Genomic DNA, 12,790 nt, shown 5'->3' on the forward strand with positions numbered 1-12,790 from the left:
TAAATTATATAGTCAATATTTGCTTTGATTTCACACATACATATTTATTGCTTTATTTGCTTTAGTGTAGATTTCTCAATAATAAAGATTCTCAGTTTTGGTTAATCTAGGCATGTTTTTATTTTACACATTCTTGAAAGATAGTTTTGTCTCTCAACAATTTGAATAAATTATCCCATTTCTCTGACTTCCTTTGTTGCCATTGCTTTCATTCCAATCATCATTCCTTTGTATGTGATCTCATGTTTTCAGGATTTCTTTTTAATTTAGTTGACTTGGAATATATTGTGATTCTACAGAGATTCATGCTTTTATTATATCTTAAGAATTACAGCTACTGTGTTTAAATTTTCCTCTCCTTTCTATTCTCTTATTCTGGAACTCTGTCTAGGTCTGTGTTAACCTTCTCTTTCTGTCCTCCACATGTCTTTCATATCTCCTGTATCCTTGTCTCTTTGTGACGCATTCTGTGTAATTTCTCAAGCTATATCATCATTAATTCTCTCTGCTGATGTGTTTACTGCTTGACTGTTGATTGAGTTTTTTTAAATTTCAACAGCTGTATTTTCATTTTTAGATGTTTCACTTCCCCTCAAATATCTGGGTTCATAGCTTTTAATTGGTTATCTTTGTGATGGATCCTTTATTTCTTTAAACATTTCATATATGTTTGCTCAAAACTTATAAGTCTATCCTCTTATAAGTCTGTACAGGAAGTCTTAAGGGTCTAAATCTGTTCTTTATTGTTTTTACTGACTGTAATAATGTTAACGGCTGTTTTCTTTGTAACCCTTAATTTTGATCAAATTGCCTTATTTTACTATGTGGCATTTCATTGGGTCTAAATTAGGCAGCAGTTCCAACAGAGAGGATTTGCATTGTGCTTCTGCTGATACCCATGGGGTTCCCACAGCTAAGGATCATTTTCATTCCCTCTAAGGATCCTGGATCACCTGAGAGTTAAGGCTCAGTTCAATACTTCCTTGCTGGCCTAAGGCTCAGTATCCCAATAGCAGGAGTGCTGCCAGCATCTGTCCTCAGATTCTCAGGGCAACCCAGCGCCTCTTGGCTGCCTACTACTCCTAGCTCCCAGCTCTGGCCACAGCTAACTCTATCCACAACCACTCCTCCTACCAGAAAGACACTAAGAGAACTGCCAAAACTTCTGTAAGACTCACAATACCTCAGGCACCTATCCTGTCCACAGCTTGTAATTCTGTAAGAGGGAGACCCCACAAAACATTTATTCCACATGAGAACTAGAAACAAAAATTGTAAAGTCAATGCTTAGTCTTGATTTGTAGGCAGAGAGGTGTCTGCACTGCTATCAACATCCTTCTCTATCAGGGACACTGGGATAAAACTGCTCTCAAAATTTCTTCATTCATTAAGAAAGTCAACATATATTTTTGGAGTGCCTCCTAAGTGCCAAGCTCTGTGCTCGTTAGGCACTCAATAAATACCAGGTAGTTTGACTTTATAAATAACATTTTATTTTTCTATTTTCCAGTCTTTCTAGTTCTTGTTGCCATTTCTAACTTCTCTACCTCGGACCATGGTTTTATTCTATATTCCTAATCAAATAACAAATATAGGAAATTTAGAAGCAGTCATTAGTGATGAAAGGAAGAGATGATTATTTAAAATACATTCACTTCTAAAAGAACAAATGGATAAAATGGATCAAAATCCCAAAGTATTAACAAACTATTCCAGAAGTAAATTTGAAAGTTTAGCTTTCAAGCAGATCCATGGAAACCTATTTAACTTGTAATATAGCAGATTACTCATGTGCTCATTCATTCAATAAATGATTACCAGTTTCTATTATTCGCCAGGCACTGTAATAGGTGCTGGGGACACAATAGTAATAAAAATAAAATAGTTCCTGTTCCTGCATAGCTTACAGTTTAGCCAGAGATACAAACTATACAAACAATAGCAATGCAACTGGCCATGAACACAAGGAAGTACAGGGAGATATAGAAGCACACAAAACATGGATAGGCTAGTCTGACAAAGGAGAAGGGACACTGAGAAGTGTGGGAGAAAAGATGTGCAAACACCAGTAGGCAAGAAAAAAACATATTACCTTAGCAAAACAAAGAGAAGTTACAACTGATGGAATGGAAGAAAATGTAGGACCATATTTGGGACAGATGATGAAAAGATGAGTCTGGAAAGATAAATGAAGGCTAGGTAATTGAAAGCAATGTTGAGAATTTTTTATTTATTCTAAGAGCAATGGAAAGTCATTGAAGGACTTTGAGCATGGAAATAAGTGGATTAGGTTCGCATTTTGCAAAGATTCTTTAGCTAGAGCCTGAAAAATGAAATGGAATCGCAGAGGCAGGGAAGTGTGGGAAACCAGGTAACACATTTTCAGTGATTCAGGTGAGAGATAATTTTGCTTTTATAAAATTAATGAGGATGAATACAGAGGGAAACGGACGGACTCCACAACGATTTAAATGTGCTGCTTGTATGGAAGTGAGAGGGTTAAGGAAAAGGACAGTTCAAGAGATGACTCTCTAGATTTGGCTTAATCCACTCTCTCTAGGGGACAATAGTTGCAGCTGGGAAATTTGGATCTTAGGAACACATAGTCCTTGCTGCCAACCAAGCTTCCGTAAGTATACTTGTGTGGAGAAGGTTTCCTTTTGTTTCTTGATTCTGACTCAGTGAAGAGAGAGGATTCTTTATTTGCTCATCCCCAGCTGAAGAAGGAATGCTATCTCCAAAAGGGCAGTAAGTAGAAGCAAAAAATCAAGTTGTCAATTGGACTTGATGGAGATGAAGGAAGGACAAAGGAAGATCTGTGGGTGGCTATTACCCAGGAGTTGGGGAAAGTAGGGATCCCAGCTTGAACCTAAGTTGGGGCCACTGCTCTGTAGCTACATCTGGTGAGACTTGCAGACTGATAGGATAGGTCCATGAGGAGCCTAGAAGCCTTCCAGAAAAGAGCACATCCAATGCAATGCTAAACATTACAGAAAAACGGTGAATCAGAGTACAGCAGAATGTTTGCAAAAAAGAGGTTGAAAGTATGGACTCTAGAGCTAGAGTGTGGTGGTTAATAGCAAGGGTTCCAGGTATGACTTTACCACTATATAACCCAGTTTCTTTATTTGTAAAAAGGGTAACTTCCCTACTTATCTGATAGGGTGGTTGTGAGGATTAAATGAATTGATATGGGGGCACCTGGGTGGCTCAGATGGTTAAGTGTCTGCCTTCAGCTTGGGTCATGATCTCCAGGTCCTGGGATTGAGCCCCATTTCGGGCTCCTAGCTCATCAGGGAGTCTGCTTCTCCCTTTCCCTCTGTTTGTCCCCCTGCTTGTGCTCTCTCTCTCTCAAATGAATAAATAAAAACTTCTAAAAATTTTTTTAAAAAATGAATTGATCATTCTCAGATAATGACTCAATAAATATTAGTTATTATTATTAATTATTATTGCTTTACTTCAGCAATTCATAGACTTCTAACTTGAGCCTTGAGGTGGAGATGAGGGTGAGAAGGAGTAGGTGAGGAATATAATAATGAAATAATGGTTTTGACTCAAATCTTGCTAATATATTAGAGCACAAGAATTACCAACAAAGGAGTGTGTGTCATACTGTCAGACATGGCCTGGTACCCACTGGTTCAGGCTGGATCTGGGAGGTGATGGCTTACAATGAAAACCAGATGCAGGTTCCACATAGATTCTAGGCAGTGGGCCTCACTGAAGAAGACCTGGTCCCCAAAATGTAGGTCAAGGTCATGCCTAGATCATGTTCCCTTGCTGTTTTAACTTCCACTGTTTGTCATATGATATTTAGTCTCAGAGAGGCATATTACCAATAAAAAAAATAGTATGACTTATTTTTGAATTAGCAAATAAGGTATTTGGAAGCATTCTGAGTAAACTCTCAATTGTGTTCCTGCTGAAGTACGTGAAGCACATGCCACTCATTCAGTAGGAAAGGCTTCTGGCAGACTGACAAAATGAATCATTGCTGAAATGTATTCAAATAAAATTTGAGAGCAGAACAAGGAATCGAGTCTAACAGGAAATAAGCCCCATGGGTCATTCTGAGTTATAACTTTTTCAGTGTGTCTGTATGAGTTTATTTGAATAATACTAGGATGTACTTTACTGAGTAAGGGGAAGACTTCTGTAACATACGGGAAAGTTTTCTTTTATCACTCAGGTTTTATCATCTGGTTTTTCACTTTTTATGCAAGTTTTTTTTCCCCTTCATGTTAGAATAATTTTGGTCAATGTTTTTTTCAAGATATGACTAACTTTTATTGTCTTTAGAAAAAGCTAGGGAGTCACAATGACTTTTTTTTTTATCAGACTAGAACCAGTCTGCACAAAATTTGAAATTCATCCTCTGTTTTCATCTGAAACTTGACAAAATAATCCAAGTCGATACTTTCTAGTCTTCAGCTTTCAAGGCACTTTTTACCATCCCTTTTTCACTCTGCATCCAGAGAACTTTTTAAAAAAAACCCAACATGGGCGTGTAATTTCCCTGCTCAAGACCCTTCAGTGTTTGTTTGTTTTAAAGATTTTATTTATTTATTTGAGAGCGAGAGAGAGAGAGAGCACGCACCAGTGGGGGGAGGGGCAGAGGGAGAGGGAAAACAGACTCCCCGTGGAGCAGGGAGCCCGATGTGGGGCTCGATCCCAGGACCCTGGGATCATGACCTGAGCTGAAGTTTGATGCTTAACCCACTAAGCCACCCAGGCGCTCCAGGACTCCAGTTTTATCCATTGACCATACCAGGCCTGCTCCAGTCTGGCACAAACTTAACACTGCCACTTCAGGCTCCCAATCTGATTCCTCTTTGTCTCTGCACTCCAGGTACACAGGACTTACTTCTGCTCTTCAAGTGTGCAGTCTCGTTTCCAGATCAGATATTGAAAACCCAAATACAGGCAGAGGCAGATTAATGTAAAATAGGTCAGCTGTAAGAGAGTAAGGAGGGTGGTCTCTATGACGAATTGGAGGGCACATACTTAAATGAAAGTAGATGCTCCTGGGTTCAGCTGGTTGCTGCCATGTGTTAGATCCTCTCATTTTTCAAGAAATATGGAAATTTTTTTTTCTGTAATCTTGAAGTTCTTAAATGATGGCAGCTAATTTGTTTAAACACTCTGAAAGTCAACAAATCGTGTTCTACTTTCTGTTTTTATTCCTGTAAGCAGCCTGATTGTTAACTCATAAAGACTCCAGTTCTTTTTATTATTGCCTCTCCCTGGCCTTAGGCTGTCATCTCCTCAAGAGATTCCCTCTTGCTCTCCAGTTTGCCCAGCAGCCCTGACAGTTCCTTTTGTAACATTCATCATTCTTTTTTGAGTCACCATTGTTACTAGACTCTTACGAATTCCATGAAGTTGGGACCATGCAATCTTTTTTTATTGTATCTTTACATCTAGATATGACAGCCTGCTCAGTAAATATTTGTGAAACTAATTGAAATAAATTACAATGTTATCTTCATTATATTCATGTAAGGTACATCTATCCTATATTATTCCCATTTTATAAATTGAGAAATTATAACACTGTGGACTTAAAGTGATCCCTTTGAGGTCATTCAATCCTTAGTAATAAATTCAACTTCTGACTCAGAGATCATAGCTCCTGTCACTGGCCCATGCTACCTTTCTTAGTAATCCTTAGATTTTTGTGATATTGCAAGTCTGAAATCTTTGGCCACTAAATTCCTTAGAACTAATTCTGAATATATATTTGAGTATTTGTTATACAAACAGAGTGAGGTCAAAAGAAATCTAGGAAAGCAAAAATAAATAGCATTGCGAATGTGTCTAATTTTATAAAATGTTACTTTTTATTTTCTTCTGGATAGTACTTTCACCTACAGTTAAAATTTGATTAAAGTATAATAATGATTAATTGTCTGGTCCATCCATTCATTATTCTAAATCTCTTTTCTCCATTATAGGAGGTAAGAGTAAGTCTTGATCATCTAAAAAGCCTATTTTTTGTTTATCCCCATACTGATTGGTGTCTGTGAATATGCTCAAGAGATGAAAGAAGGGAAAGAGAAAAATAAAAGAAAATGTGGGAAGTACAATAAACAAAACAAGGTAAAGAGCTGCTAATATAACTGAATTGTAAGAAAATAATAGGCAATAACTGGTCATTTTCTGGGTCTGTTTTAAAATTACAATCAGAAAAGTCCAAAGATTTCAAGAGGGCAATTCTTGCTACACTTCAAGACCATAAAAAATGTTTATATATTTTGAATCAATAATGCTATTTCCAGTAATCACTCATAAGACAATAAATACATTCAAAATAGGTTGATGGTTTTATAAATTATGTCATATCCCAACAATAGGGTAACACAAAGATAATGACATTTTTTAAAATATTCCATGATAGAAGTAAATGGTCATTACATAGGATTATATAAGCACAAAAAGATCCAAATATTTTTATAATATATAATCTCACTTTATTTTTTTTAAAAGATTTTATTTATTTGAGAGAGAGAGAGAGAAAGAGAGCACAAGCAGGGGAGAAGGGAGAGGCAGAGGGAGAAGCAGACTCTCCTTTGAGCAGGGAGCCTGACATGGGGCTTGATCCCAGGACCCTGAGATCATGACCTGAGCCGAAGGCAGACACTTAACCGACTGAGCCACCCAGGTGCCCCTATAATCTCACTGTTCAAAAAAAGTGAAAATAAAAGGCTAAAAATAAATTCACCCAAATTTGTTATGTTTGGGTAGTAAAATTATGGATAATTTTTATTTTCTTTAAAAATTTTTCTAGCTATGGGCTTTTACAGATGTTAAATCAAGAAGGAAATCAAATTGTGAAATACATCCTTAAAGGCAAATTATAGATACCTAAATAAAATATGTGATGAAGAAAGGCAATTTTCCCCCTAACTCTGAACTTCTTTCACTTCAGTTGTGTATATTCTTCCCTTTCTCTCTTTTGGGTCTTGAAAAATATGTAGAATTAAAGTAAATCAAGTATAGTATACAAGTCCTTATAGTAGGCCAAATAATGACCTCTAAAAGATGTCTACATCCTAATTCTCTACCTTATATGGCAAAATGGACTCCACAGATGTGATTAAGTTAAGGATCTTGAGACAGGAAACTTATTTTGGATTATTTGGATGGGCCCAATATAATCACAAAAGTTAGAAGAGGGAGACAGTAAGGTCTTAATCATAAAAGGAGATGAGAGAGGAGAGAGAGAAAAGAAGGAGAGAAAAAGACGGAGAGACAGAGAGAGAGAAAGAGACAGAGATGGGTAGATATTTGAAGATGCTATACTGCTGGCCTTGAAGATGGAAAGAGACCTCCAGAAACTATAAAAAGTAAGGAAATGGGTTCTTTTCTAGAGCCTCCAAAAGAAATACATCCTTGGTGATTTGCAGACTTCTTGATTTTAGGACTTCAGATCTCAAAACTGTAAGATGATAGGCTTGTGTTGTCTTAAGCTGCTAAATTTGTGGTGATCTTTTATAGCACTAATAAGAAACTAATAGAATCCCAGAAGTTATTTTCTGGTAAGAGAATAGAGTTATTGATTAATGCTAGATTTTAAAAATATTTCATTTAGATTTTTTAAATCATACACAAAATTTTCAATCATATAGAAATAATAGTTTGGTGAATTCCTTAGTATGGGTCATTAAGCTCCAGCAATTAACATTTTAACAATCTTCCTTCACCTGTCCCACACCTTTATTTTCTTTTTGCTGGAGTAGACAGTATTTTATAGCTAATCATAGACATTATGTCATTTTACTTATAAATCTTTCAATATGAATCTTTAATGATAAAGACCCTTTTGTGTGTGTGTCTTTTATTTTTTAATTTAAAAAAAATATTTATTTATTGACATAATCTCTACACCCAAAGTGGGACTCAAACTCACAACCCCGAGATCAAGAGTTGCATGCTCCCCTGACCAAGCCAGCCAGGCGCCCTCATAAAGACCTTTTTTTTTTCTTTCCTTTTTTTTCTTTTTTGAGAGCAAGTGAGAGAGAGAGAGAGACAGTGGGGAAAAGGGCAGAGGGAGAGGGAGAAAGAGATCCCAAGTGGGCTCCGTGCTGGGCATGATCCCATAATCCTGAAATCACAACCTGAGCTGAAATCAGGAGTCAGACCTCCAACCAACTGAGCCACCCAGGTGCCCCTAAAGCCTTTTTTAAAAATTCAATCCCTTGGGGTGCCTGGGTGGCTCAGTCATTAAGCATCTGCCTTCGGCTCAGGTCATGTCCCAGGGTCCCAGGGTCCTGGGATCGAGCCCCACATCGGGCTCCCTGCTCGGCGGGAAGCCTCCTTCTCCCTCTCCCACTCCCCCTGCTGTGTTCCCTCTCTCGCTGTCTCTCTTTCTGTCAAATAAATAAATAAAATCTTAAAAATAAAATAAAATAAAATAAATTCAATCCCTTATGACTATATCTAACAAAATTAATTATAATTCCTTAATAATACCCAGTTCACATTCATATTTTCCATATTATCTTCCAAATGAGCTTTTACAGTTGGTTTATTAGAGTCAGGATCCAAACAAAACCCACACATTACATTTGGTTTTGTCTCTTATTCTGCAACAGTGTCCTTCACCCACCCACTCCCACCAAACTCCTATTTTTTTCTTTTCATTGAGCTGTTGAAGAAAATGAGTATTTGTCCTGTCAAATAGCCTATATTCTAGATTTGGATGGTTACTACTTAAATTTTTCATTTTTTTCCCCAAATTTCCTGTAAACTAATAATTAGACCTAGATGCTTGATTCGTTTGACTAGATCTATTCTTGGTCTGGTTGTCACAACAAAATACCATAGACAGGGTAGCTTAAACAATAGACATTTACTTTTCTCACAGTTCTGGAGGCTTGGAAGTCCAAGAAATTGCTGGAAAGAGCTTTCACCCTGAGACTGCTTCTCTTGGTTTATAGGTGGCCACCATCCCTCTGTGTGCACACATGACCTCTTCTTTGTGGACACAAAGGGAGAGAGGTAGAACAAGTTCTCTGGTGTCTCATTAAAACAGCACTAATCCCATTATTAGCCCCCACCATTTAAATGAATTTACCTCCCAAAGGCTACACCTCCAAATATCACACTGGGGATTAGTGCTTCACCTTGTGAACTTGGAGGGACACAGTTCAGTCCATAGGAATACCATTCAGTAGCTTGGTTTATCAGTAATAGTATTGCACAGGTGAGATTGTGTGCCTTACATTTCATCACACCACAAGAATATGTCTGGTTGACTTACATTTAGTGAGGCTAAGATCAGATGATGTCCACTTGATCTGTAAAATTTCCCATGAGCATTTTTAACCACTGATAAATCTATTATTTTATTGGAGACATCTAACTTGAACAACTTAAGGATGCAACAATAAAAGAATAAAAACAAAATTTTCAAACTAGTAGAAGAAAAAAAATGGAATGATAAAAAACACTCAGTAATCTGCTCCTCCTCCCAAAAAAGGCAAGAAAGGGGGGGGGGGAAACAACAGGTAACAAATAAAAATCACAAAACAAGATGGCAGATTTAAATTTAAATCTATCATTTATTAGATTAAGTATAAATGGACTAAATGCCAGTTAAAGACAATGATTATCAGATTGCTTTAAAAGCCTATCTATATGCTATCTAAAACAGACATATGTAAAACATAAGGATACAGAAAATTTGAAAAGGATGGAAAATTAAATAGCACAGAAGCACTACTAAAATAAAGCTGGTATAACTATAGTTATATCAGATAAAATAGGCTTTAATAAAAAAATAAATTACAATGACTAGAATTATACACAGCAACGTGCATGAATCATGTAGAAATACTGTTGAACTAAAGGAGTGAGACACAATGCATACATCTTTATTATACTAAAAATATCAAGCAAAACTAAAATATATTTTTTGTATACATTCATGGGATGTAAAAATATAGAGAAAAACAAGGAATAGTATGACATAAATATCAAGAGAGTAGTTACACTTAGTACAAAGGGGATATATTGGAGAAAGGACATATGGCAGGGGAAGAGAGGGCAGTTGCTGCTAAGGGCTTGATAGTGTTTTATTTTTTGATGATGGTTGCATGGGTATTAACTTTTAATTATTTTTATATTATGCTGTGCTTGTTTACTAATGCTACTTTAACAATTACCAGAAACATAGTGACTTAAAACAACACAAATTTATGGGGCTCCTGGGTGGCTCAGTCAGTTAAGCATCTGACTCTTGATTTCAGCCCAGGTCATGATCTCAAGGTCATAATCTCAGGGCTGTGAGATTTAGCCCTGCAACAAGCCCCACATCAGGCTCCACACTCAGTGTAGTCTGCTTGAGATTCTCTTGCTCCCTTTCCCTCTAACCCTCCCTTTGCTAGCATGTGCTCTCTAAATAAATAAATAAAATCTTTAAAAAAAACCCCAAACCACCACATATTTATTTTCTTATAGTTCTGTGGGTTAGAAGTCCAACATAGGTCTCACTAAGTGAAAATTAAGGAGTCAACAGTGCTATGTTACTTTTTGAAGGCTCTAGGGGAAGATTTGTTTCTTCCCCTTTCCAGCTTCTAGAGGCCACCGGCATTCCTTGGCTCCTAGTTCCCTTACTCCATCTTCAAAGCAGCAGCAGCTTCTCACATATCATTCTGACTTCATCTCCTTCCTTCCTCTTTCACTTTACTCACCTCTTTGGTTTGCAACCTCCTAGGGAGCTTCCTCAGTATAATCTGAAATTGGTCCCCATAATCAAAGAGCAGGGAAAGACCAAGGAAAGAAGCAGGCCACTTCAGATTGGTAGGTGGCAGTTTTAATAAGCATGGGAACTTATACAATTCTTGACTTTGGTGGCCATAAGACAAGTAGATCTCCATGTCTGCCCACTGAATCTTAAAAGTTTATATACAGGCCTTAACTGGGTTCACTCATATATGCTATCCAGATGTTCTCAACACCAATCACTATCTCAAGGCTGTCCTTGGGGCAACGTCTAGGAGCAGGGAAGGCAAGCTGAATGCACATTCCAAGGACAGGTGAGGGAGTGAGAAGCCTCTGATTGCTGGAATCCTTTTCACAGGTCAATGGGCAGTCACATCCTCTCTATGACCACCTGTAATAACCCTTGTGGATATATTGAGCCAATTCGGTAATCCAGAATTAAATCTGCATATTGAGCTTCTTTTCAGAGAGAGAGAGAGCATGAGTGGACGGGTGGAGGGGCAGAGGGAGAGGGAGAGAGAGCATCTTAACTAGGCTCCATGCTCAGTGTGGAGCCCTATGTGGGGCTTGATCTCACGACCTTGAGATATCATGACCTGAGCCGAAATCAAGAGTCAAAGGCTTAACCAACTGAGCCACCCAAGTGCCCCAGATTTTTTTTTTTTTGAGAGAGAGAGAGAGCTGGGGTTGGGGAGAGGGGCAGAGGGAGAGGAGAGAGAGAATCTCAAGTAGGCTCCATGCTCATCAAGGAGCTGGACTCAGGGCTCCATCTCATGACCACAACATTATGACCTGAACCGAAACCAAGGTTTGGACACTTAACTGACTGAGCCACCCAGGCACCACTCAGGATCATTAATCACATCTATATTTTTTCCATGTAAGATAATATATTTAAAGGTCTTGGGGATTAGGACATAGATGTCTTTGGAGCCATTGTATTGCCCACCATAGATGCGTATATATGTTTTATTCACTTTTAGGTGTGTATATCTATTTCAAAATAAAATATTGAGAGAAAAAAAGAGAAGAAAAAGGAGAAGAGGAAGGAACAGCAGCAAGAGCTAGGTATTTTAAAAACTGAAATATTCAGGTGCCTGGGTGGCTCAGTTGGTTAAGCGACTGCCTTCGGCTCAGGTCATGATCCTGGAGTCCCTGGATCGAGTCCCGCATCGGGCTCCCTGCTCAGCAGGGAGTCTGCTTCTCCCTCTGACCCTCCCAACCCTCCCCCCTCTCATGTGCTCTCTCTCATTCTCTCTCAAATAAATAAATAAAATCTTTAAAAAAAAAAACTGAAATATTGAAGTATGTGGTAACTTAGGTACCCAAGAAATCTGAATCTGAAACAAACAATGAGAGATTCAGGAAGAAATTTTTTTTTTTCCACTGTAGATCCCTATAGGCTCAGAAGTTATTGGCACCAGATACTTATGAAAGTGGGGGTGAAGGTGAGGTAGGAAACAGGATGACTAGTTGACATTCTTTTTTTTGACTAGTTTCCTCACTTTCTGCAGCTAAACCTTGGCAGAAAACTAGGGGACTTACAGAGAGAGGATAGAATGAGGATCTGTGGACCAGAGGATAACAGCTACCCTTGAAGACACAAGCACCTTACCAAAGTCAGAAGCTTTATGTGAATGTTACCTACTGAATGTTGTGATACGTGGTTTTCTTATACATAAAATAGGGATAATAAAAGTCATTTAATAGGTCTGCTTGGAGAATACCAAACTTAAGTGTTTGGCACTGTGTCTGAAACACATATAAGTGCCCCTCAAAGATGATTTTTTAGATAACCAGCAAGCCATGCATTGAGAGAGACTCTAGAGGTAAGCTAGATCTTTTCCATTTGCCAGGTCTTGACTCATCCACCCATTCATATCTGTGATGAATGGAAGATGAACCTAAGAAAATATATTGAAATTTGAGATGCCTGGGTGGCTCAATCAGTTGAGCATCTGACTTCGGCTCAGGTCATGATCCCAGGGTCCTGGCATTGAGTCCTACATTGGGCTCCTTGCTCAGCGGGGAGCCTGCTTCTCCCTCTGCCTGCTGCTCCCCC

Source organism: Neomonachus schauinslandi, chromosome 6, assembly GCF_002201575.2.
Source record: "Neomonachus schauinslandi chromosome 6, ASM220157v2, whole genome shotgun sequence".
Taxonomy (NCBI): domain Eukaryota; kingdom Metazoa; phylum Chordata; class Mammalia; order Carnivora; family Phocidae; genus Neomonachus; species Neomonachus schauinslandi.